Raw genomic sequence first — 26,875 nt, forward strand, 5'->3', positions numbered from 1 at the left:
CTAGTACCAATGAGACTTCAAACTGAAAAGGCCTATTGGGTATGTAACACAATGTATGGAGGGAAATAAAACTTACATTCACTCACATAATTTTAAGATATCAGAACTTAAAAGGTAAGATTCTAAAAGCTTCCACAAAGAGATAGATAAATAAAATAGGTCACTTCTAATGGAAAGACAGTTGGATTGCTTCAGCTTCACTGAATACTAGAAGACAAATCCTCAAGTAAAAATTTTTAGTTCTAGAATTTTTTTTTTAATTTTATTTATTTATTTTTGGCTGCGTTGGGTCTTCGTTGCTGCACGCGGTCTTTCTCTAGTTGAGGCAAGTGGGGGCTACTCTTCGTTGTGGTGCGTGGGCTTCTCATTGCAGTGGCTTCTCTTGTTGCGGAGCACGGGCTCTAGGCGCGCGGGCTTCAGTAGTTGTGGCGTGCAGGCTCAGTAGTTGTGGCTCATGGGTTAGTAGCTCCACAGTATGTGGGATCTTCCCGGACCAGGGCTCGAACCTGTGTCCCCTGCATTGGCAGGCGGATTCTTACCACTGCACCACCAGGGAAGTCCCAATTCTAGAATTTTTAACCAAACCAAACTACTAATCAAGATAAGGGCATATACTTTTAGACATGCAAGGACTTAGAAAGTTTACCTCACATGTACTCTTTCTCAGATATTAACTTTTGGACTTTTTTCTGTAAAATGAATTAACCAAAAAGGAGGACAACAGTGGGTCTTGGACAGTGTAGATGCATCTCAAAAGAGTAATGAATGAAAGTCCCCGGACAACAAGTTTGTAGCCATTCTAGAGAGCAACTAGCCCATGTTGAAACAGGAGGAGTCCAGGAAGGAGGTATTCAAGAAAAGAGAGAAATCCATTTTTGTGATCCCTGAGACATTGGAAGAGTTAAAGATATGATAAAAGCAGACAATGAAAGAAAAAAAGGGCAATTACAAACCCTAGGAAAAGCAAAAATCTAAACAAGAAAGTAAATATGTTTGACTAGGCTGTGAACAATATTAACCATAATAATGGAAGCACTATTTACTATCCTTAGAACCTATCTATCAACACACAGAAGACTTAATTACAGTTCCATAAGAAAAAGTAAATATTATCAACCTTAACCATATAAAAGTATAAAGAAGTTAGAAAGTAAAAGGGGTGAGGAAAACTGACAAGAACAGTAGGTGTGATAATGTCCCAGTCTTACGGTGTAGAGAATCAAGAGATGCTACATATAATGGAAAGGAAAAAAGTAAAATATTTGTTTATTATTTAAAATTATAAAGTACACCAATAGAGGAATTAAAAAGAGACAATTATTTGGGAAGCAGAGGTGGGATGGTAGTGTAAATAAGCTAAATCTTTTTCTGTTAAATAAGAACACAAAGAATCCTTAAAACTTATTCAACAAAACTAAGTCAGGAAATAATGGTAAAAATAGACTTTTAGACAAACTGAGATGACACCAGAATAGTTAAAATCCCCACCTGTTAAGAACTAGAGGGCTTCCCTGGTGGCGCAGTGGTTGAGAATCTGCCTGCCAATGCAGGGGACACGGGTTCGAGCCCTGGTCTGGGAAGATCCCACATGCCGCGGAGCAACTAGGCCCATGAGCCACAATTACTGAGCCTGTGCGTCTGGAGCCTGTACTCCGCAACAAGGCCGCGATAATGAGAGGCCTGCGCACCGCGATGAAGAATGGCCCCCACTTGCCGCAACTAGAGAAAGCCCTCGCACAGAAACGAAGACCCAACACAGCCATAAATAAATAAATAAACCCAAAGTTTAAAAAAAAAAAAAGAAAAGAAAAGAACTAGATATGTTTTCCTCTGGCGAGTAAGATTTGGGGTGGGGAAGGATGAGGCAGTTTCTCCTTTGTATTATTTGAAAATTTTAGCTAGCAAGTACATGTATTACTTTAATAAAGATAAAAATAAGTTACTTTTTTAATGACAAAGATGTCATTCCTGCCCTGAGGAGTCTTACAATCTAGTACAGAAAACTGGTAACTAAAATGTGAGGAACGGAGAAGGAAAGGAGGCAAAGAGGGAGGAAGGGAGAAAGGAAAGGAGGGAAAGGAGGTAACAAAATATTTGAGTGTCTACCTTGTGCTGTGCATTTTGCTGGATGATTTACAGACACCATCTCATTTCAACTTTCTGCCTTTCCAGTGATTCCCCCCATTTTACTCTGAACAATGGAGGCTTGAAAAGGCAGACTATTTATTCAAGATCACACAGCTCCTATATACCAGAGCTAGAAGTCAAACCCAGGTCTAACAAAGTTTAAATTCATGTACTTTCTCTTATAGAAGGCAATTACCTAAGCACAAAAATTATTTGGATATCAGTAAGATTTCTAAGATAGAAGCTGCCTTCCTGCTAGAGGAAGTTACACTCAAGGGCAGACCAGTTATCATACAGATCTAGGACACAGCAGGACAAGGCAGGCTGTAGCCCCTTGGTGAGGTCTTCTCCAGAGGGCAGACTGCTGAGGGCCCGTTTTTGATGTTCATGTCTTATCTAATGCATTCAAAACTTTTGACAGCTGGAGAGATGAATGATTCATCTGAACTCATCCCAGGAGTCCTGAAACCTTTCTCTTTATTGCAATGAGACATAAGAATAACCAGGAAGAGAGATGGCTTCCTGAAAATCCCTGCCACAACTAACCCTCCCATCTCCTTGTTCTACTTCCCTGTCACTGACCTATGAGATTTGGGGCTAGACTAATTTGGTCATACTGTTCCTCAGCTGGCCCTCCCTCAGAAATTTTTTAAGGTATTTTTGGCCACCAACTTATTCCTTTCCTTGGAATAATTTTGTTAAATTTCCACCACCTCCTTAAACTCTCAAGTCCCCTTCCTTTTTTTCTCTCCTCCCCCTCCTCCTCCTCCACTTTCTCCTCCATCCTCCTCTTCTTCTTCATCTCTCTCCCTGTCTCTCTCTGTTTCTCTCTCTCTGTCTGTCTGTCTGTCTCTGTGTCTCTCTCAGATCATAACTATGCCTACCATTTCTCTAGGAAACAGAGACCATCAGTCTTACAACTTATAAAACCAATCAACCTCTATCCTCATCCATTCTTCTTTTCTCCTGTGTCAGAAGAAGTAAAGCCCTTCTCCCAGGCAAAGTTAGCTCCTCTACTTTCATTTTTTTCTCCAGTTTGCTCTTACTTCTCCTGGAATTGACACCATCACTTATCACTTCTCTGTGCTTTCTACTCCTCCTTCTCCGTGGCACCTTTCCCTTACCCTAAAACACAGCTAAGCTTCTCCCACTGAGCAACATCCTTTCTTTCTTCTCAATTACACTCTTTCTTCCACAGATGTTTGTGAGCACCTGTTAAGTGCCCAACACTGCACTGAATGATGAGAATGCTTTGGGAAATGAAGCAGGCCTGCCCCCATGGAACTTACAGTCTAATGGAGGAACAGACGATAAGTAAATAATAAATATAAAATTTAAATTTTCCACAAATCCTAGGAAGGAAACAAACAGGGCACAGTGATAAAAAATAAAAGTGGGGCCGGGGGTGGGGGGCGGTGATCCACTAAGTTAGGGTAGGCAGGAAAGGGCCCTTATTTTTCCATCATTTCCATTACTGGAGTTTAGGCTATCATTTTTCACCTGGGTTCCAATGAACTCTTAAACAAGTTCCCTGCTTACCAATTCCACCTTTTGGTCCTTCTCACATATTGCTACCATAGTTGAGTTTCTAAAGCAGATCAAACTTTCTCATTCTCCTGCTTCAGCCTCCAGTCATTTCTCAAGCTCTGATCCTTGAGCCCAGCGTTTTTAAATGCCTAGGTGATTAAGAAGTGACTTTGAGATCACCATATAAACAGCGACCAGTGCTGTGAGGAATGCTTTGTGCTGACTCGAATCTCCAGAACTCTCTTGGGCTTGTTATTTTTGCCAGTCAATCTCTGTCTTAATTTGTTCTGTTTAAGCAGCCATCCAATGGACAAGCTAGTGCAGCAGCATTCTCCTCTATGACCACTAAGAAGTTTTAAGAGGAAGGTTGGGCTTTGGAGTCTGCAAAGTGGAGAAGGAAGTGACTGAGACTCTGAAGAAAGAAAGGGCCATCGAGATCAGAGAAAGCGGCTCTATAAGATGAGAAGCAGGAAGGAGATGTTGATGTGGGCTCCTAGACAAACATTTAATACAACTTCCTCTCTTTTGGCCCCTTTCCTCCAGCTGTTGCAAGAGACCAAATTTAGCATTTATCCGTAAAATGCTATTGGGAAAACTAGTCAATCAAAACAAAATAGAAATAAATTTGGTGAATTTCTCACTTGGTGAAATGAATTTCTATGAACTGGTCGTTGAGTGAATTTCCTTCAGAAGTCTAGGGGAATTTGATATTCTGCTTATTTGACCAGTTTTACCAGGGGGAAGTGAGTTATGTGCATCAAGGTTAGTGCCATGGGTAGAGAAGCTTCTGCCCTGCTTCCTGTTTAGTATATGGGAGGGTACTGTGTCATTGGTTGCTTTTGCATCAACTTGTGGACAGCAGAGGGTTGGCCTAAATTTAGCTCTCTCAAGCTGCCCCTGAAAGGGAACACTGAACTTACCTGAGGATATGAATGGAGCTTATCAGAAGCTGGACCAGAGCTGGCTAACCAGCTCAGAGAACTCACTGCTAAATTGTCAGAAATTTTGCAAGCCAGTTGTTTAACATGGCAATTCTTAAAAGTTAAATTACTTAAATTTGAAATTCAATAAATTATATTAAAAATAAAGATAATTAAATATGCAAAATTACCACTCCATAGTTATTTTATTACATTTTACTATTATCTGTGTTCTTGGGATTATTTATTTCTTTTGGATCTGTACAGTGCATCTCTTCCCAACTCTGTATTTGGTGATAACATATTGGTAGTTTGAAATGCCTAGGTGGGACTATTTACACCACAGAAGTCTGCAAATACTGCAAATCAGGGCTTCTCCTGCCCAGAACTAACTGCTAAGTATTTTGCAGCACGCCACTGCCTATCTTCCATGCAGCAGGCTGAAACCTAGGGGACTTAACCCTGCCTCTGCAGTGCCCACAAGGCAGAGCTGAGTCAGCAAAGTTGGGAATGGTCTGTGAATTATACCAGCTTCAGACACCAGCAAAGCACCCCAGGATGACACCAGTTCCCATCAGTGGTCACCAGTCCAGGGAGAAGCCCAGACCAGCCATGACACAGCAGAGACCAGAAAGGATCCAAAGAACACCAAGAACCCCCTACCTTCCTCTACCACCATTAGATCACTTAAATCTCACATTCAGATCCCATCTTGGAAAGAAACAGAGGGAGGTAGCAGAAATCTGAAAAACTGAGCTCTTTATCCGACAGAGATAAGAATTTACCTTAGGAAATGATTTTCTTCATAGAATTGAACAAAATTCATCTGGTGGGACCGAAACTGACCCTATCCCTCAAGCTTAGCCACCTGGGTCAAAGGAAGTTGAGTGAGGGGGTTCTTTCATGAAGACAGACCAATTACAGAGGAAAGGAGCCATCCTTTGTTGTTGCACATTTAAGAGCAGTGTATGTAAGTTTACACCCCTGCTGCAATGGTGATATTGAGCTTTTATTAAGTGGTAAATACTGTCAATATCTTCTATATGCAGATGAAGAAATGAAGACTCAGAAAGTTTATGTAACTTGTACAAGGTCACACAACTAGGAAGTAGAAGGAGGCAGGTTGGTATGTCTGCAGGGATTGAGCCCTTTTGTTCTACTGCCTGTCATCAACCCTCCTCAGGCCCTCCTTGGGTCCTTTTGGCTGTTAGGCACTGCAGAATGATTGGGACAAACCAGGAGGGAACCACCTCATAGGAAAGTATCTGGAATGGACAACCTGAAAGCCAAGTCATGTCGGGAAAGCTATTACTTGAGAGGATGACCATATCTATTTCAGGACCTAGGAAAAAACTAAAATGTTACTGGAAAGGAAACTGAGATCAGAAGCTAAACACACAAATAATGAAGAAGGTAAATGAGCAATAGAGTTGGCAGCTAATAGAGCTGAGAGACTGAAGCAGTGACAGAGGTTGGCCTGTGTAGAACCAAACCCAGGAATAGTGAGCAATCATTCCTTTTATGCACTGCCCAGCTCATCTTGCCAGAGTAGCAGTAGCATCATAAAACAGCCAAACCAGGCATGAAACCAGCCTTTCTCCAAAGCGTGATTATTACTCATGCATTCCCTCCCACTGCCCTGCATGCCCCAAGACTATCTCCATCCTACTCTTATTTGTTTTGAAAAATAAGTATTTTTAATAGGTTATCAAAGTAACTCATACAGATAATTTTAGAAATTCATATAATACAGAAGGGCTTATAAGAAAAAGCAGCAATCACCTGCACCGCCCCACCTCCTTTCCAAATCCAATTATCCACGCTTTGCACGCAACTTCTGTAAATTTCCAAATGCCCCATGTACTCCCACAGCTCTCACAGAACAAAACAAGCTGGAACCTGTCCCATTATTTCTCCCCTGGTTTTATTATCCCAGAAAGAGTGGGAGGAGCTGACCAAAAAGATCCCAACATATAGAGCCTTGGTGAATACAAATAGCCTGAGATCCAGAGTAAGCACAGGAGAGAGGGGAGGGTGTCTACAGCCCCCCTTTGTTTTACTGATTTCCATGGACAGATGGATGGTTTGCCCCCCAGAGTCTGCTGTGTATTGTATACTTTGCCAGCTCAAGGGAATGAGTCAGCATCTCCCTCCTCCTTTGCTTTCCATCCACTTTTATTGTAGCTCTACAACCTTGTTGACTCCCTTTAAGGCTGAGAAGACCTTCAAACACAATTTGAATTCAAAGGCACATTTTTCCATCTCGGTAGCAGAAGTTTGTTCTGGGGTCTGGTGCTGCCTTATACTGGCCTTTTCATCTGACTTTCTCTTTAGGCCATTCTCAAGATGAGGGCATAGACTGCACATTAAACTGTGTCCACTGTACTGAGCGCATGCCTGGCACAGAGTGGATACACAGCAAATATTTGTTGAATGAATGAATATAGGAATGATGTCCTTTAGTACAGTAGACAAAGGAATTCATAAAATGAAAAGGCCACCATCTCTATACCTAAATATCCATAGACTAAATAAGAACCCTGCTCCAGCAGCCAGCCCTCTCCTGGTTCTCTGAGTCTGCTTGGTTCAGCTTTGCTGCTTCCAGAGGCCCAGTTCCAATATTTGTCATTCAAATGCTTCCTTCCGGAGCACTCCAAGGCCCTGAAAGAAGAAGCAAAGTGCTTCTCAAAGCTACATTCCTACTGTTTCGAGAAACTATATGAAGGACAAAAGAAGCAGGACTGGAAGACACATGGAAATCCTCTGGAATTCCAGCCCGTCTCTCCCCCTGAAATTCCACTTTGGTACTTCATCCCTTTATCTAAGCACTTTGGTAACTATTAAGCGGATATTCATCCCAGAAAAATAATATTTGGGGTAAATAAGTTCCAAATTTTTAATTTTGATGTAAAAAACATAACACTGAAGGATAGAAAAGTGGAAACAATTGAGCAGAGAAAACCATCAGAGGGGAAAAGAGGCAGGGGAAAGAGGAGATAATAAAGGCAACAGGAGAAGGAGTGACTGAGCTAAAGAGAAGAGAAGGGATCTGGACAAGTGAGCACAGAAACGAAATGCCAAAACTAGAATCATTTAAATGGACAATTTTATGGGAAATGTATGTTAAAATATGTACTGAAAAGGAGCAAAGAAGACAAGAAGACAAGATAGTAAAGGATAGATGACACCATACTTGGTCCATAGAGAATCATTTTGGCTTTGGTTGATAAGACCAGCCAAAGACCAGGCAAATGTACCATTCCTCCCTGCTGTCTTCATTGTACAATTTCTTCCAGCTAACGCACAGCATCAGCACAGCTGCTCCAGCAGAGAACACACTTGTAACTATGCCAGGAATCACCTTTCCTAACTTGTTACATAGAGGGCAGATGAGTTCTGCTTGTTTTCACAACTAAAATTAAGTTTCTTCTAGCCTGCTTTTGTGAATTCCTTCTGAAGTTACTCCTCCACCTTCCCTGCCTCATATTCTTAGGGGAAACAAACAATCAATTGTACAAAGAGTCCAATTATTCTCCATGTGTAGGAGAAAGGGACCACAGTAACTCTGAGAAATCATTTTCAGAATTAATTCATGGCATGAAAAATTCTACACATACACACACTCATACACACTACCTCTGGGATCCTTCATTTTGAAAGCAGTATTTCACTAACAATCCACTTAAAAGAGAAATCCAATATTAGCCTAGATGAGGACACTTTTCAACTGTCTGTTGGGTACACATTTAGGGTCTTTCTCTGTGTATTTCATCAATATAGAGCCCAACACGGAATTGTAGCTTAGTATTTTAGAGATCAACCCACTGGTGAGGAAAAGGTCTATTCAAATTGTTCACCCAGCATTGAGAAGTTTATCTTTCCAATTCAGAAAAAAAAATCAGAGGGGGAATTTTCTACTCATGTGTATCTCCTAACAAAAACAGAGAAGAAAATATTACTGTGCCTAGGAGTTTAGAATAAAGCTGATGACAACACACTCCGGAATTTTCTGAAGCACCACTGGGGACTACTTACAGACTTTATTGTAAGTAGTAAATTTGGAAAACCATGTTACCCTGAAACCATTATTTATTTTTCTTCATTAGCTTTGGAAAGTATTGATTTGGAAATATGGATTTATTTGTCCACTGAGTCTTTTCAAAAACATATTCTGGTTCTCTTTATGATCTCAGCCTGTCTTCCTAGCTTTATAAGGAAGTTAATTTCTTTGAGCATTACACCCATTTCTTCACCTAATGCATATGTAAGGTTCAACTACATCTCTCTAGAGTTTTGCAAATACTCATACTGAGGCTTTCTGGAGAAGGATGAACTTTAACCCCATGTGGGAAAGGCTGGTTAATTAGAAGGATTGTTGGTCCCTTTAGCAAGAAATAAGGGGTTTTCCTTGAAGCAAGAGGGAGCTAGCTAAGCAAAAGCATGTTCAGGTATGCATTGAAGAGGAATTTTTTTGGCAGATACAATGCCTAACAAATTCTGAAACTGACTATCAAGGAATACTTATTATAGATGTTTAAAAGAATTAACCATGGATTTCTTTTGAATTATTTAAGTAGTATGAGGTTTACAAATGATGCAAGTCCTAAACTACACTAGGAAGAAAAGCCACACTCAGAAATCATCTCTATTATAGAGCTTTACTGCAAAATATGTAAGCACGCAGGCTCCAGCAAGAAATCACTCATTAGCCACGTGACCACCCTAGGTACCAGCTCTTCTGATTGTAGGGATCTAGCAGGCTTCAGAAGCTTAAAAGTAACTCAACATGTGAGACTGCACACCAAGCTTGAAAGACCCATCTTCTTCTGTTCAATTAACATTTTTACTTCCCAAAAAGAAATTTGGGCGAATTTTCTGTCACTTGATATGAAATAGAGAATAGGCAAAGATGTCTCAGTATAGCAAACCACCTTCCTCCATATATAGACTTCCTAGTTAAATTGACTATGGCTAGGACAGTAAGGTTTGTTTGATTAAGAAACAATAATACATCAATTATTGTATCAGATTCTGCTGGAAAGAACCAGTTGGGGTCATTTTTCTTAAAAGGTTACTTTTCCACAATGATTGAAAAAGAAAAAATAATATAAAAGATACATGCAACACATGTGGCGAAGTATTAATACCCCTAACGTAAAAACTGCTCTAATAAAGAAGAAAAAATTGCGATTGAATAAATGAAGAAACGGCATTTGTCTTTTGGAAGGAGCTACCCAGCAACTGAATGTCCATCTAACACAGATATGTATTGGTGGAGAATAAGCCCCTACTTTTTACTACAGAAGCCAAAGGGTCCAAAGAATACCGTTCTTACACCACTGATTACTATAGTTCAGGCATGTGACCTAGGTCAATCAGGTGCTCCCACCTGGGTCTCTGAATCTTGAGAATGATGCAAAGACAAAGGGGAAATTGAGAATTTACTCACAGTAATGTTGAGAGTCTCAAGATAATGAAAGTGGGTTGTGTAGAAGATGCCAGCAACAGAATATTAACTGTCCTGTTTTATGACAGTTAAATTTTTAGATTTATTGCATTCCCCACTGCCCAGCCCTCCTTTACCAAGCCTATTTCTCCAACCACCTCACTGATTCTGTACGCTAACCCATATCCTTCTAGCAAGATCCTTTTCTATCTAGATTAACCAGAGCTGGCTACTGTTGCTTGTAACTAAGAGCCCTGATTGATAGAAGAAATGAATAGACAGTTTACAAATGAAGCAACATATGTGGAAAATAAACATAGAGAAAGATGTTCAACTTCACTAAGAATCAGGGAAGAGTAAATAAAGAGAATAAAATATGTCTTTTCATTAGATTAGCAACTATAAAAGAATTGTTAGGATCCAGTTTTGGCAAATGTGTAGAGAAACAAGCAATTTAATAAACCATTAATGTTAGTGGGAATATAAATTGATGCAACTTTTCCAGAAGGCAGACTGGAAATGTATATCAGTATTTTAAATGTGTATACTCTTTGATCAGTAATTTCACCACTAACAATTTATCTTAAAGAGATAATCAGTTAGTCAAGACCTAGCATTAATATTTGTATGACAGCAATGTTTATAATAAGGAAATAACCTAAACATCTACCACTAGAGAAATTGTTAAATTATGATAAATCCTTTAAAAAGAATATGATTTAGCTATTTAAAAGGCCAGGTTATATCTAAATTTACTGAGAAATATCTTCACAGCTTTCATGGAAGAGAAGAAAAGTTTGCAGAAAAATAAATATTGTGTAATTTCATATAAAAACAGAGTGTTTTTCTACCTAAGATGGTAGGCAGAATTCTAAGATGTCACCTAAGGTTTCTGTTCCTACTGTTATACCCATGATTATGTTACATTACATAGAAAAAGGGATTTCGCTGACATAATTAAGATTACTAACCAGCTGACTTTGAGTTAATCAAAAGGGAGTTTATCTAGTTGGGCCTGACCTAATCTCATGAACCCTTTAATAGCAGCTCTGGTGGCAGGAGGGGAACTCAGAAACTCAAAGCCCAAGGAGGACTCAGTATATCCTTACTAGCTTGAAGATGGAGGGGGCCACATGGAAAGGATCTGATGTAGCCTCCAAGAGCTGCGAATGACCCCACAGGCAATAGCCAACAAGAAAACAAAGACCTTAGTCTTATAACTGCAAGGAAATAAATTACAACAATAACATAAAAGAGCTTGTAAGTGGATTTTTCCCTGGAACCTCCAGATAACAGCCCAGCCTGGCTTACACCTTGACTTCAGCCTTGTGAGACCCTGAGCAAAGAACCTAGTTGAGACCACCAGACTTTTGATAATTGATTATACAGTAATAGAAAACTGATATAATAAACAAATACTAAAACTAATACATAAACTATATATATGTATATATAGACACATTTATATAAGACACATATATATGTTTAACTAGTTAACTAGATAACTATCACACCCATGTATCACAGCAGGATGAGAACCTGAACACTAGGCTCTCATAATGTAATATATACGTTATTGTTGCCTCTGGGCAATGAGATTTTTGAGGGATAATGCTTAGTTTATTTTTTACACTAAAGCAATACTTTTTTTAAAGTATTGCTTACTTTTTCTTCACAAATATAATCAGAAATAAATATTTTAATATATAGACAAAATGGAAACCATGTAATATACCTGGAAGTCATTTAAATCTCTATGGATCTCTTTCGAAGCTTACAAAGAAGAGAAGCCTTCCCATTCCAATATCAGAGACCAGGAAAGTGAGGTTTTAGGTCCATTGCTTTTTTTTTTTTTCTAACCCAAAATTACGAAAAATTTCAAGCATAGAAAAGAGACTACTTAGAATCAAGAAAGCTGGGTTCAAATACAATGTTGACAATCATCAGTTTTTCTAGACTTGTCTCCTTATTTGGGAAATGGAGACATAATAGTACCTAATGTAAAGTTGTTGCAAAGAGTAACCACAATAACATTTGTGAAAACATATAGTGCAGTGCCAAATGGATAATAATGGCCAACATTTATTGAGTATTTACAATTTGCCAGGAATTGTAAAGCACAATTGCTATGTGCTTTACATCCTTGCTACTGATAATGTGGTATAGCACAGGGATCACCAAGGAGCTTGTTAGGCATGTGGATTCTCAGACCCAGCCCACACTTACTGAATCAGAATCTGCATTTTTTTTTTTAAGAGTATTTTATCATTTTTCTTTTTTTTTTTTTTTTTTGGCTGCGCCGGGTCTTCGTTGCTGCGTTCGGGCTTTCTCTGGTTGCGGTGAACGGGGGCTACTCTTCATTGCAGTGCGTGGGCTTCTCACTGCGGTGGCTTCTCTTGTTGCGGAGCACAGGTTCTAAGTGCATGGGCTTCAGTAGTTGCAGCGCATGGGCTCAGTAGTTGTGGCCCATGGGCTCTAGAGTGCAGGCTCGGTAGTTGTGGCACACGGGCTTAGTTGCTCCGCGGCATAGGAGATCTTCCCAGACCAGGGTTCGAACCCATGTCCCCTGCATTGGCAGGCAGATTCCTAACCACTGTGCCACCAGGGAAATCCAGAATCTGCATTTTAACAGGATCCCCAGGTGATTCATGAGCATATTAAAGTTCGAAAGGTACAGCTCCATCTGTTATTTAATATTTATATTTATCCTAGGAAGAAGATGCTAAATCATTCCCATTTTACAGGTAAAGAAATTGAGTCTCAGGGTAATTTGCCCAAGGCTAGTAAGACACAATCTGCTTCCAGACAGTCTATGTCCAGAGTCCACAGGCTTAACCACTTTGTTTTACTGTCTCTCCTAGCAGGTGTCTGACCAAAAACAGTTGAATTCAAATATAATTCCACAGCCCTTACTGTCCAACTCAACACTGCGAGTGTAGGAATGGCCTGGACTTCATCTCCCAATTGCAAAGAAGAAAATGGGAAAAAATAACATTGTAAAGTCCTTTGGGTACTGAGACAAAACAGATTTAGAACAAGTCTTTGTAATATTTTATTCTTTGTTTTTCTCTTACCTTTTATTATTACCAAATGTGGTTTCCTATGTTAGTATTATTCTAAATATCTATATGCACTGTTCTTTCCTTCTTACTAAAAGGTCCTGCCCAGAGGGAGACACTTATGTTGATAGGAACCCCCATGCTCGGTGAAGTATATTTGGTACATTCAATCTATAAGTAAGATCAAAGGTATATAAGAAATATTTGATTTAAACAGCAAGTTTAAGGTAGTGGTTTTTAAATCTTTGATTGCTAATAATAACTAACACTTGTATATCACCTTACATATTGGTTTTGGTACATATTATGTACCATAATCCTAACAATAACCCTGCAAGTAGTATATTATTCCAGTCGTATAGATAGGAAAATGAGGCTTGGCTAGTAAGTGATAGAACTTGGGCTTGAACCTATGCTTGGAACACATCAACATCTATCATGTATATTACTATAAAACAGTGCATATTACTATAAAACAGCATTCCCCAATGATTATCTGTTAAAGTCCAATCCCAATAATTACAACCAACTGGGGGAAGACAAGTCTGAAATGCTGAATTCTGAATTTTAATTACATTTAAAGAAACATGGATTTTTCAAAGGTAATATGAGAATAATCTGCCCCCTGGTAGAGATATAAATATTGTCCCTCCATTTCTTTTTATATTATTAATATGCATAGCTAATTCTTTCTTCATACATTTTGCAGAAAAAAATGTCATTTGTGAAAGCAGCTGGCACATGGGAGAAATTGAGTAAACTTTATTTAAAATAGAAAACAAAAACTTCAATCCAGCACTTGTCCAACCCATCACAAATTCTATTTCTGAAACTAAATACAATGAAATCCTTTTTGACATTACTTCAGAGGAAAAAAACTACCGTGTATTAAGTGGACTAAGAGTATTCAGATACACTTTAGCTACCGATAACTATATCTCTTTTGTGTCAGTATATGATACACAGTATAGGTGCAAATCAATGACATTAATAATGATGATCTACTATATTCTTCATTCCTTTTGTTAATGCCAATATCTTATCAAATCTATACAGGAAAAAAAAAAAGAATTCTTTGCCCCCAAATGGTAACTTCTATTATTTTGAAAGGCACACCATGCTTCTGCAAGATTGCCAGGGCGGTACCCCTCTTTTGTCAATTGGGCATAAATGAAAATAGCCATTTCTGAAAGACTTCTCCAGGATAATGGATCTCTGAATAATTATCTGGATAGGATAATGGCCTATATGGACAGTGGGATGAGCGTACCCTTCTTTTCCTAGTTAAGGGAGAGTAGGTGGCAGAAGAGAAAATCCATCTGATCTGTGAAGAGTACTGCCAATGACAGTTACTCTTCTCTGCTCGCTAATTCCAAAGGTTACTAATGCTCACTTAGGGAGAGGTCCTAATTTATTGATCTCAGTAAGTTAAGCAAAGAACAAATGGGGAGAAAGAACACTGACAAGTCCAGAGAAGAATCATAAGAACAAATACCTACCGAGGATTTACTATGGGCCAGGCTTTATAAATGCCAATAATAATAATAAAAACCACTAGCATCTACTAAGCACTTATTGTGTGCTAGTCACTATTATGTATGCTTTACATGTATTAACTTATTTAATTCTCACAACAATTTTACAAAGTAGGAACTGTGATTATCCTCATTTAATTATTCAGGAACCAGAAGCACAGAGAGGTTAAGAAACTTCCCCATGACTACACTGCCAATAGGTAGCTGGGGTAGGACTTGAATCCAGGCAGGTGGCTACAGAACCCGTGCTCATAACCTCTCTACCACTGTCTCACGTAATCCTCACAACATGCCCCATGATTTTTATAATTCCATTATTATTCCCATTTAAAAAAAAAAAACAGACTATGTCTTAGAGAGGTAAAGTGCTCTTTAAGATCACTCAACTGGTAAATGAGATAAACTGGGGCTTAATCTCAGTCCCAACTGGCACCAAGCATCAGTACATTAACCCCTTGACAATTCTATCACTACATTGAGAAATTAAAATCTTATAATCTATTCCCACATTAAGTGATCTGTGCATAGTGGTTAAAGGCAGAATATAATAAGGGAGAAAAAAAATATGAAATTCATTGCTGGTAATTAGAAAAGACTAGTGATTACAGCCTGTGATCTTCTAAGCCAAAGCTTTAGCATTGGGCTTCTTCAGAGATCTGATAAAGTAAATGTGTAACCAAAGGAAATGCTTCTCACTTAGAACCAATGTCTGGCATCCCTAAAGACTAGTATTTACTCCAGAATCTAATATTCTCAGCCTTCAACAGAAATCTCTGTGGGAGTGGACAGATGCCACAGCGGGGAGATGGGGCATAGAAACAACATACCTGAAACAAAACCAGGTATTATAAACATATATTACATCTGGGTTTTTGTAGAAAGGCCGAGAGAGTTAGTAGTAACCTCCAAAAAGCTTGCTTGAGATAAAGGAGAACTAGAAGAGGTTAAAAAAAAAAAAATGAGAAGAAAATTCACCATGAATAGTTAAATTATAGGTGATTTTCTCCCTCTACTTTCTAATATTTTTCTGAATTTTCTGGGTTTTTTATAATAAGCATAATTATTTTTAAAATAAAAAATAAATTTGTAAACTTAAAAAAATTATCTGGTTGTAACTTTAAGATGAAAAAAAAAAAAGCACAGTTATGTAATGGAATTCTTTTACTTATCAACATGGTGCCCTAAAGAGAGTTGCTCATAGGTGCTTAAATTGCTCTTAAAGTAAATAAATGCCCAATTGGTTATAAGTTTCTAAGTAGGCCATGCTTAGGGCCACAGTGGAAGTTTTGCCGAGAACAAATGAGATGAAGATGCTACTGGAAAGTAAGATCAGAAAACAGAGAGGGTGGATATTTCACTATCTTTCAAATGAAAACAGTAAGGTGAGTCTCTACATTAGGCCACCTTATATGGACTTTTCCCAAAGAGCCTCTCCTAGATGACATTTAAGTAAATATCATCAAGTGATTTTGGTTTAATCCTATCCTTAGAGATAGAATGTATGACTAGTTATGGTGCTCTACATTATGCTTCATTCCAAATAGTTTTCTTCACTTAATTATCTAATCATTTCACTTAATTATCTGATATTTTAAAAAATTCACCTCTTCAAACTTTGTATCTGTATTCCATTTCAGATGAAAATCTGTGGCACACTGTTTGCTTTAGATGTTTCCAAATACCAACTTAAATTTTAAAATCTGCTTGAATAAATATTTTGCTTTTTGAGAAAAATATGTAAATTAAAAATTTAACTTTCCAAGTTCTCTTATTGGTTACGTCCTACATTTCTCAGGGGAGCGAATCCCACTTAAGGTGAATAATAATACACTGGAAATTATGGGACTGGAAAGTAGGCCAAATCTTAACCTGATGAAATCTTTCTTATCAGTAAGAAATAGGTACTCACATCCCCCCAAAAAGACACACACACACACACACACACACACACACACACACACACACACGCACCATCAAAAATGAGTATCTAATGCATTAGTTTGCTAGGACTGCCATAACAAAATAACATAGACTGGGTAGCTTATACAACAGAAATTTACTTTTCTCACAGTTCTATAGGCTAGAATTCTAAGATTAAGATGTTGGCAGGTTTGGTTTCTTCCTAGGCCTCCCTCCTTAGCTTGTAGGTGGCCGTCTTCCTGTGTGTCCTCACATAGTCTTTATTCTCTATGTGCACATCACTGATGTCTCTCTGTGTGTTTTAATCTCCTCTTTTTTTAAGGACACCAGTCAGATTGGATTAGAGTCAACCCTAAAGGCCTATTTTAATTTAATTACTTCTTTAAAGGCCCTATCTCCAAATAGTCATGTTCTGAGGAACTGGAGGTTAGAGCTTCAACATATGAATTTGAGGGGAAGGGGGATAGGACACTATTCAGCCCATAACATGTGAGAAACAGCAAACCAAACTTAATCTATCCCACTGTTGAGTCAGTGAGAAATATAACCTATGCAAATAGTGTTTCCATAATAAACTAATAGTGTGATTACTTGAAACTATGGTTTCTCGACTTTGGCACTATTGATATTTTAGGCTGGATAGTTCTTTGCTGTGGGGGGCTGTCCTGTGTGTCCTAGGATGCTTAGCATCATCACTGGCCTCTATTCAGTTGAAGTTAGTATCACCATTCCACGCACCCCCGAGTTGTGGCAACCAAAATTTTCTTCAGACATTGACAAGTGTCCCCTGGGGAGAAAAACCACCTCCCGTTGAAAACCACTGCTTTAAAATGACTCAGTTATTCAGGCAGTGGTAATAAGAGAAAAGAAGGAGAAAACAAATGTTGATCACCCTCCTTCTATTGGCCAAGAACTGTGCCAAGGTGATTTCTCATGAACAATTTCAATAAATCTCCATAACAACCATGAGAAATCGATGCTAGCGTCCCCATTTTCTAGAGTAGGAAATGAACCTGAAAGGATGAATGACTGGTCGAACTGATGATGTAGCTGGTAAGGTGTGGAGTAAAGATGTAAATCTAAATGGTTATCCCATCTACTAACAGGATCAAAAGAACACTGTCATGCACATACACAAAGATCACACAAAACACTCACAAAGAGAACAAGAACCCTGTCTTTGGGTTAAACAAAGTTCAACAGGCTACTTTACAGCAAAACTTCTCAGAGCCTCTAACTGCACTGGGGATTCTCCAAGGACTAGAGTTTGAGGACCATGCTCTGGGAATAACCCAATGGTGTTGTTGTCATTTTGGAGTCATGGGAGGCTGGATAGTTTAGGGGTTAATAGTTGAAAAAATTGGTGAAATCCCAACTCAGTTGCCAACCAGCTATAAATTGGACAAGTAGCTTGAAATCTTTCTGCTTCCTCATCTATAATAATGTGTACATCACGGGGGTGTTGTAAGGATTGAATGTGATAATATATATTAACTGCTTAGCAGAATGCCTGGAACATAGTAGGGGCTCAATATAATGGTTAGTTATTATCACTTATGTGTCAAGGCAAACAATTCCACTAAATGCAATTGCTATGACTTTCTAACTAACCAAGTAACTAGTGTATTAGTTTCCTAGGCTGCCGTAACTGTATGATAAATTGGGTGGCTTAAAACAGCACAAATTTATTCTCTCACAGTTCTAGAGGCCAGAAGTCCAAAATCAACACGTCAGCAGGGCCATATTCCCTCTGAGAGTCTGGATAGAATCCTTTTTTGCCTCTTCTTAGCCTCTGGTGTCAGCTATCAATCCTTGATGTTCCTTAGCTTACAACTCCATCATTCCAGTCTCTGCCTATGTCTTCACATGGTGTTCTCTTCTGTGTGTCTGTGTCCAAATTTCCCTCATCTAATAAGGACACAATCCATATTGGATCCGGACCCATCCTAATCCAGTATGGCATCATCTTAACTAATTACACCTGCAATAACTCTATTTACAAATAAAGTCACATTCTGAAGTACTGCAACTTAGCACTTCAACATATCCTTTTGGGAGACATAATTCAACTCATATAACACTGGAGATATATAACATATAACAAACCTTCACTGAATATATTGAGTATTTATTAATGCCCACCCTGTGCCTGTCATGGTTCTAAGTACCTAATTTATATCCATAAACAAACAGGCAAAGACCATTGACCTTTTGGAGACCAAATATTTCCATTATGGTCCAATTACCTATAAATATATAAAATTGCCATTTATTGCCATTTATTGGGCAATTATTCTATGTCAGGCACTGTTCTAAATGTTCTGCATGTATTACTTTTTTAAATCATCAGAATAGTCTATAAAATAGATATTAATGAGATCTCTATTTTACCAAGGCAAGGGGAGTTAAGTAAGTTGACCAAAGTCACACAGCTAGTAAGACGAGCAAAACTAGAAAACAAACCAAGCAGGCTGACTCAGAACCCAGGCTCATAACTACTGTACCACACTACATCCTTTATGGATAAAGACATTGACAGAGTGGGAGGCACATACTGAAAGTTCTCCATTCTTATTCTTGTAACATTAAATATTCTTTAAATGTTGTCATTTTCCATAGTACCTTTCAACTTCAAAAGTCTAAACATTTATCAGCAAGTATGTATATATGATAGATATTCTTGAGATGTTAGGTGTAAATCAAATGTCAATAAATTGAATCATATATCATGCTAGACATGTATATTTTCAGAGATCATTTCTCTTCATTTTCACATAATCTTTTGTTGACGATGGCTCCTAATTCTTAAATTTACTTGTTGACAGATAATTGACAAATAAATAAGGGATAAATAATTATGAATAATTCCTCCATAGCACCTCTCTCTCTCTCTCTCCCTGAGCAAAGGCTTTAAACCCATTAAGAGAGATTGCTATTTAAAAGAACCACAAAGAGAGTGTTTTTGAAATAAGGGTGAATGGACTTTAAATTAGATATTATCTGGTATCAGGTTCTCATATGCAACACTGGCATAGAGTGAGAGCTATCAGCATTTATAGTGGCGTAATTTAAAAGGAAATTCAGATCCAGTAAAGTTAATTTCCTTGGGTCCCACACCAAGGTCATGCTTGAGAGTGAAAACAAAAACATAGGTATTTTCTAAACACTTTTATGGAAAAATTGACTGTGTCTGGAGGGCAATTCCCACCCCAATCCCTGGGAATCCACAAACCTGGCAACTCTCTTCCAACTGTAATTAATTTTATACACTACTTAGAATGATTCAGTTCCCCACTTAGGAGAGGAATGAGAGTCAAAAGATTAGAAAATCTTTCCCATTGTTTTTCTTTGCAAAATTTAGGGAAAGAACTTCATTGGCAAAACTGTTCACATGTGACGGATTTCTTCTCTCAACCTCTCACAACACAATGGCTGGGAGCTTGGAAAACCCTGGTTTTGGAGAAGCTGGAAAGAGAAGACAAGGGAATCTTGTTTTGGTCATAGTTGCATAATAATATTGAGACTCCTCATAAGAATAAGGACACGGCTTCCCTGGTGGTGCAGTGGTTAGGAATCCGCCTGCCAGTGCAGGGGACAAGGGTTCAAGCCCTGGTCCGGGAAGTTCCCACATGCCGCAGAGCAGCGAAGCCCGTGCGCCACAACTACTAAGCCTGTGCTCTAGAGCCCGCGAGCCACAACTACTGAAGCCCGCGTGCCTAGAGCCCATGCTCCGCAACAGGAAAAGCCACCACAATGAGAAGCCCACGCACCACGACAAGGAGTAGCCCTGGCTTGCCGCAACTAGAGAAAGCACGCACGCAGCAAGGAAGACCCAACGCAGCCAAAACTAAATAAATAAAATAAATACATAAATTAAAAAAAAAAAAAAGAATAAGGTCAAAAGATCACCCACATAGGAATTAATAGGAAATCTTCTCTACTTCTTGTCTGTATGCCCAATTTCCCAATCTTGATAGGAAGATCCTAAGGGTTCAAAACCTTGCTTTGTTTCTTTTACATCCTCAATTAGTGTCTACTCAGGGAGTAAATGGAACACTACTAATATCTTCAGGTCAAATTACTAAAATAGCTACATACATGAATAATATAAATCATGTAGCATAACATAACATATAAAAATTATATAAAATACTATGCAGATGCATTAAGTTTATAAGTATTACAGGGAAGCAGTTATCATAGAGTGGAAAGACTATTAGCCTAGGCAAGTGCTTGAATCTCAGTCTGCAGTTCACCAGTTGTAGGATCCTTAGCAAATCCACTAACCTTTGAGCTAGAATGTCTTCATCATCATGTTATGGGATACATAATGGGGATATATAAAAATTTGAAACCGAAAACTTTGTCCTCTAAGTAGCTTCTGATCTAAGCACAGAAGAGACTTATAGATGTGAAGGGAAGATTAATTGCAAGATACATCTAAACAAGAGCATGATGTTTGATATACGGGTATAATAGTAACTATACTCACAGTATTATTTTGAGAAATTAATGCAATAATGTATGTGAGAGTACTTAATAGATAGTAAAACAAGTTTTGAAGATTCCATGCTATAAACTCATTTCCACTAGGCCAGGTTTTATTTTTATTGTTGTTGCATCATTTGACTAAAACATTTGCTATGTCATTCCAGTAACAGGTAGTGTTGGAATAGTCACACTCAAAATGTATGAATCCCAAAATGATTCGGGTAAGTATTCCTGTGCCCCCTGAGGAGGATTAAGTGACTCTCTCCACTCCTGCCTTCTACTTGTAATATCCAAGGATGTAGCATCATACTTGGGAGACTTTTACCACCAATACCTTCAGAGTAGAAATCTCTTCCTTATTACCAAAGAAAACACAAACTCAAATTTGGAAATTGGGATTGACATATACACACTACTATATATAAAATAGATAAGTAATAAGAACCTGCTGTATAGCACAGGGAATTCTACTCAATACTCTGTAATGGCCTACATGGGAAAAGAATCTTAAAAAAAAGGAGTGAATATATATATATATATATATATATATATATATATATATATGTATAACTGATTCACTTTGCTGAACACCTGAAACTAACACAACACTGTAAATCAACTATATTCCAATAAAAATTTTTTTAAAAACCAAACTCAAAATCTATGCTTGACTGAAATACCTTTTCCTTGATTAATTTCATCATAAAGTCCCTTTCATCCCCAATTATTTTTTGTCACCTCTACCATAAAGAACTTGTAGAATAAATGCTCTGAGCTTGGAAATCTTGTGGAATATTAACAAGGGAAAGTTATCAGATAACATAATACATGCAGTGAAACTCAGGTCTTCTAAAAGAACTATGCATGACCACAGCATGGGTTTTCTTTCTTCCAGTTATATGGGATTGTTTTAAATTTTATTCACCTTCCCTAAGCAAGCATAAGGATGTATTGGATACACAGTGTGAATCTATCAAATTCCAAAGGACCTAGTTGCAGTTGGGCAGAAAAGTGAGTATGATGGATCTAATGGGCATCTCAGCTCACAGCTTTCGAGGATATAAACAGGGGATCACTTTGTTTGATTTTAAAATGGAAGAGCAGGCGAAAGCCTAATTGTGGAGGGTAAGTGCTGTGCCTTAAATAACCATAAAATAACAATCTGTGTCAGTTCATGGCAGGCAGAAAACAGATTAATTTTGGAACAAAGCACGGTAGAAAAGAATCCATTAATTCTCAAGACTTTTAAGCCCCCAAAGACTGCTGACGCCACTTTTCCGGTGCTGCAATTCTTCCCCCACTGTTGGGCAGCGGTATACAAATGCCAGCCATTTAAATGTTGCAGATGAAGTTTGCGGCTGAGAACTAGGAAGTCAGTAGTGGGAGCAAAGGGATCCACAGTTCTTCAATGGCTCTGACTCCTAGTGTGCATTTAAATACAAGTTCCGCATGCAGGTAGCTAACCAGAATAATAAGAGTCATTTCAGCTTTGAGGTTTCGGGTTCCACTCATAAGTATCATAAATAGGTTGAATGACAAAACTGTCTTTAATTACTGGCATCTCTGTGAAACAAAAATCCAAACTAAACTAAAAAATTAGCCATTAAAGGGCATAAAGGCCTTGATTAAAACATATACAAATAAAACATCAAATATAAGTAAAAGAATATAAACATTTAATAAGATTTAAAATTAATGAGTGCATGAATTCCACCAAAAACAAATATTTAGGTCAGGTCGCACATTGAGTATGCCTTACTTTCATGATTAATTAACCCTGTAAAATAAACAACTATAAAATATCAGCAGCAAAAAATATAAAGCATCTATTTTTCACTCATGCACCTGCTGGGATTCAACTGATGTAGACTGGGCTCTAAGACCAACTGATGTAGGTCTTGTCTGTGTCTAGGTTCAGTTTCTCTCATCCTTCTTGGACCAGTACTCAAGACAGGCACAAGTATGTTTCAAGCCTTTGCTTATGACACATCTGCTAATATCCTGTTGGTCAAAGCAAGTCACATGACCAAACCTAAAGCCAAGGGGCAGAGAAACACACTTCGTCCACCCTAAGGCCCTGGTAAGGGTATGAATGTATAATGCCACCATATCAGGAGAATAAAGAACTGCAACCAATAATTCAATCTACAACACCATGGATGTCACAAGGAGAAATGAACTATTTATGTCCATACTAGGCCTTTATATACCAGGAAAACTGTACACCGAAATAAGAAAGAAGAACTTAATAATCCTCAGAGCTGTGAAGAATCTTAGTCTCACAGTCTCACTTCACAGTTGAGGAAATTGAGATCTCAAGAGGAAGAGTCTTCCCCATAGTCATGTGACTGTTTAGTGGCCTACTCAGTTTGGGCCAATTCACCTTCCAATACACAAAAGCATGACACACCAGAGGAAGGGGAGAATCCTTCTTCCCATGTAAAAGGGAGTCAGTTCCAGTAACAAAGCTTTCCCCTAAAGATGAAATTTTTTAATAAAATTGAAGTGTTTCACTAAAACACAGAAGTCTCAGGCCTCCTGGAAATGTCTATCAAGAATGCAATATTATATAAACAACTGTCAAACTCACAACTTCCATAACCAGCTATTATGCCTAATTTAACAAAAATAATGTCATCTGTATATAGTCTATAATCTTTATCCTTCCTCAGGTGGAACCAGAAATACCATAAATCATTACTAAAATTGTTCTGGTTTGTTATCCTCCTTGATGGTGCTACCCAATTTGTCCTTACAAGTCTCTAATGTTTCCACTCAGTTGATCCACACCAAGAGGCTCAACACCTCTTCCAAGGTCCTCTCTCATGACACCCGAAACTACCTCATGTTCTTTTTTTCTCTACATCTTACCCTCAGTCTTCACAAAAGTATTTTTTCACTATCACGTGTTCCTCTTCTTATTTTTAAGTTTTGGAGAGATAAATGATTTGTCCTTACAATTGAACACCAGGGCCTAGCCCGGGTCAAGCACAAAGCTGGTGTACTGAATGAATGAAACTGAATGATAAAATATTAAGACTGTGCAGAGGTGTGCTGACTGTCCCAAACAAATAAACCCTAAAACAAAGCATAATCATATCCTTCTGGGTTAACAGGGACAAATAAGCTCTCATATAAATGAACGCAAAGCCTGTTACATTTAGAAAATAAAATCTTGCATTTCTGCTGCAAATAGAAAAAGGAGGCTGGGGTATAGTAAGAGACTGTTCCAAAATCCTTCAGTTCTTCAGATATTTAAAGGTATGTCCATCAGAAGAAGGAAAAGTTGTGTTTGGTAGAGTTCCAGAAAACAGAACTAGGACAAGTAGGTGAAGTTAGGGAGAGAAATTATTTATGCTCAAAATATGGAATAACTGGGTAACAATTAGAGCTATCTAAAAATGGACTAAGCTGCCTCATGTGGCACCAAGTTCCAGGTCACCAGCAGCGTCTGAGAAGAAGCAAAGTGACAACTTATCAGGGATGACATTCAGGGGATTCTTTCTGGAGAGGCGGGGATAAGAGACGATGATGCTATGAGATGATCTTGACTCTGTGATGCCGATTCCCACCCTTTCACCCCCTCCTAGCTTCAATAAGGCCTCCTGGAAGGAAATAATAGTGAGGTGGTTAAGAAGGAGAGCCAGGGCAAGAAAACCTGGGTTCAAATACCACCCCTACCACTTATTAGCTGAGTGACCTTGAGTGAATCACTTAATATTTTTGAGTCTCCACTTCCTCACCTGTAAAATAGAGTTTTCTACTACTACTTGTTATGAGGAATAAATGAGGTATTACACGTGAAGTGCTTCAAACAGTGCCTGGCAAAGACTAAGTGCTCAACAAATATTAGTTGTTACAATGATTATTATGACTCAAAGTAGGAGAAAATTAGAGGAGACAGAGTCATATTGGAAAGGACGCCATGATGATATAACTACCAACTCTGGCTATGCAGGGTAAACGCACAGTGGTGGGATTGGTATAGACAGACAAAAGGCAAAGGGCCCACTCTGGTAGCCCCACTAGCATGCAAGGTTGCATGGCCAATGTCATGAACAATCATGGGATTTGGATACCTTTGCCTTTTTCATAGCACTCACTGACTCACTGCCAACCCCAGCATATACTGTGACTCTCCCCCCTTCACTATGGTCTCTTCTATCGGACTGACCAAATCTCCCTGGAAATATATATCCAGCTGCCCAGTCTCACCCATAGTCTTTAAAACAGACATGGAGAAAAGTGTGTTCACTGGAGCAGGTTGGAAAGAGAAACGTCTAAGGACTATTTGCAAATAACAAGGAATAAAGGAAATTATATCCAGTAGACTCTTTTTGAGCTGCTTCTTGGAATGTGGGCACACTTGACTCATCTCTGTGCGCCCTTTTGCCCCACATTTTCTATTTCATCCCACTGAGATATCTGGAGCACACTCTTCCTTCTGTCTTCCCAGCCTCAACTCATCCCAGCTTTGAACGGTTCATTTCCTACATCCTCAGCCCACAGCCCTAGCCTGACCTCTCCCATCATATCAGTCAATTATGCACTCCACTGCTATACTGTGTCGACTTGTTCAACAATGTTTAGGTCTGAGCTCCTTGGGGAAAGGACCTTGTCATTTCTACTTTCACTTTGCAAGGTACCACGGGTATTCCCGGCACTGTCTAAATAATAAGATCAGGTTAAAGGTGAATTTTCTATGTGTTCAAGTTGCTAAATGAAAAATGCCACCTTCTGTTCCTGATTTTAATGCCCTCACCTACTAACACTCATTTTATTTTCATATTTGGTGAAGAAAAGAAATATCTTATTTTAATTTAAATCTACTCTAGTGATCTTTTGAAATGAGTGAGGGCTGCCCTTGAGTTTAAATTTAAACACAAGGTCATCATGCAAAAATTTCAAAAGCCTATTTCTCCCAACAGTAACAATGTATTTTAATTATACAGTGTTATCTTTACCAACATTTGATAAATGTTTATTGAATGAATAAACGAATGAGACTCAATGAACCTTATGACAAGACTAGGAGATAAGCTGGGTTGGTGATGGTTTTCCCATCTTACTACCAAGGAATTAGAAGTTTTAAAACTGGTAAGTATCACAATCAGGATTTGAATCCAGGTTTCCTGACTCTAAGTCCTAGCCAGATTTATTTGATGATCATTTCTCTACATTAGCATTTCTCAAACTATAGTAATTTGCATATCACCTTCAAGATTTTGCCATATCTACATACCATTTACACTATTGTTTGCTTTACATTTGTCTTTAAATTACTTCATTTTGATGTGTATTCCACTAGACAACTATATTTTTTGATGTTCATCCATGCATACCTTATATCAGCATACAAATGTTGACACAAGCCCCTGCCTAGCTCAGAACTTCCAGTACCTCACCCTACCTCACAAACACCACCTCCTTGAACACATTGAAAACCTTCAGATTTAAAAGCAACTAATATAAGAAACAATTCTCTTTCATGCTTCTATCACTTTCCAGACCTTCTATTTGACATCCTCCCCTTTTGGCCGGGGGGGGCGTTGGAAAGGCTAAAACAAGCACTGACTTCAGGCTCTCCTCATTCACTGAGATAAGGAAAACTACAGCATTTGAGGTTCTGGCTGCTGGGACTACCTGGGAGCCAGCAGTGGGAAGCTCTTTCCTCTGCCAGGATAGCTGGCAGTGGGCATTTGAATAAGCCTCTTAAAGACAGTCCACAACCTCCTTTTCTCCAACCCATTTCTTTCTTTCCATTTTTACTGCACCCTACTTAATTAAGACCTTTATCCACTCATGCCTGGGTCCTTGTAAGAGAATCCTAACTGGTGTCCCAGTTTCTTG

At 38.5% G+C, this 26,875-nt stretch overlaps 1 protein-coding gene and 1 long non-coding RNA gene across 19 annotated transcripts in view; one reads left to right on the plus strand and one right to left on the minus strand.

Moving 5' to 3' along the window:
* The window catches only part of LOC309665019, a 120,595-nt gene extending 118,811 nt beyond the window's left edge, over nt 1-1,784 (plus strand). The window contains exon 2 of the long non-coding RNA XR_014266161.1: nt 1,505-1,784. This is a non-coding gene — a long non-coding RNA (uncharacterized lncRNA). The remainder of the gene's footprint in view (nt 1-1,504) is intronic.
* Nucleotides 1-26,875, minus strand: part of TMC1 (transmembrane channel like 1) — a 375,625-nt gene that overhangs the window by 304,649 nt on the left and 44,101 nt on the right. The window lies entirely within an intron of this gene.

The sequence above is a fragment of the Balaenoptera physalus genome, assembly GCF_965194825.1.
Source record: "Balaenoptera physalus genome assembly, chromosome: 7".
Lineage (NCBI taxonomy): Eukaryota > Metazoa > Chordata > Mammalia > Artiodactyla > Balaenopteridae > Balaenoptera > Balaenoptera physalus.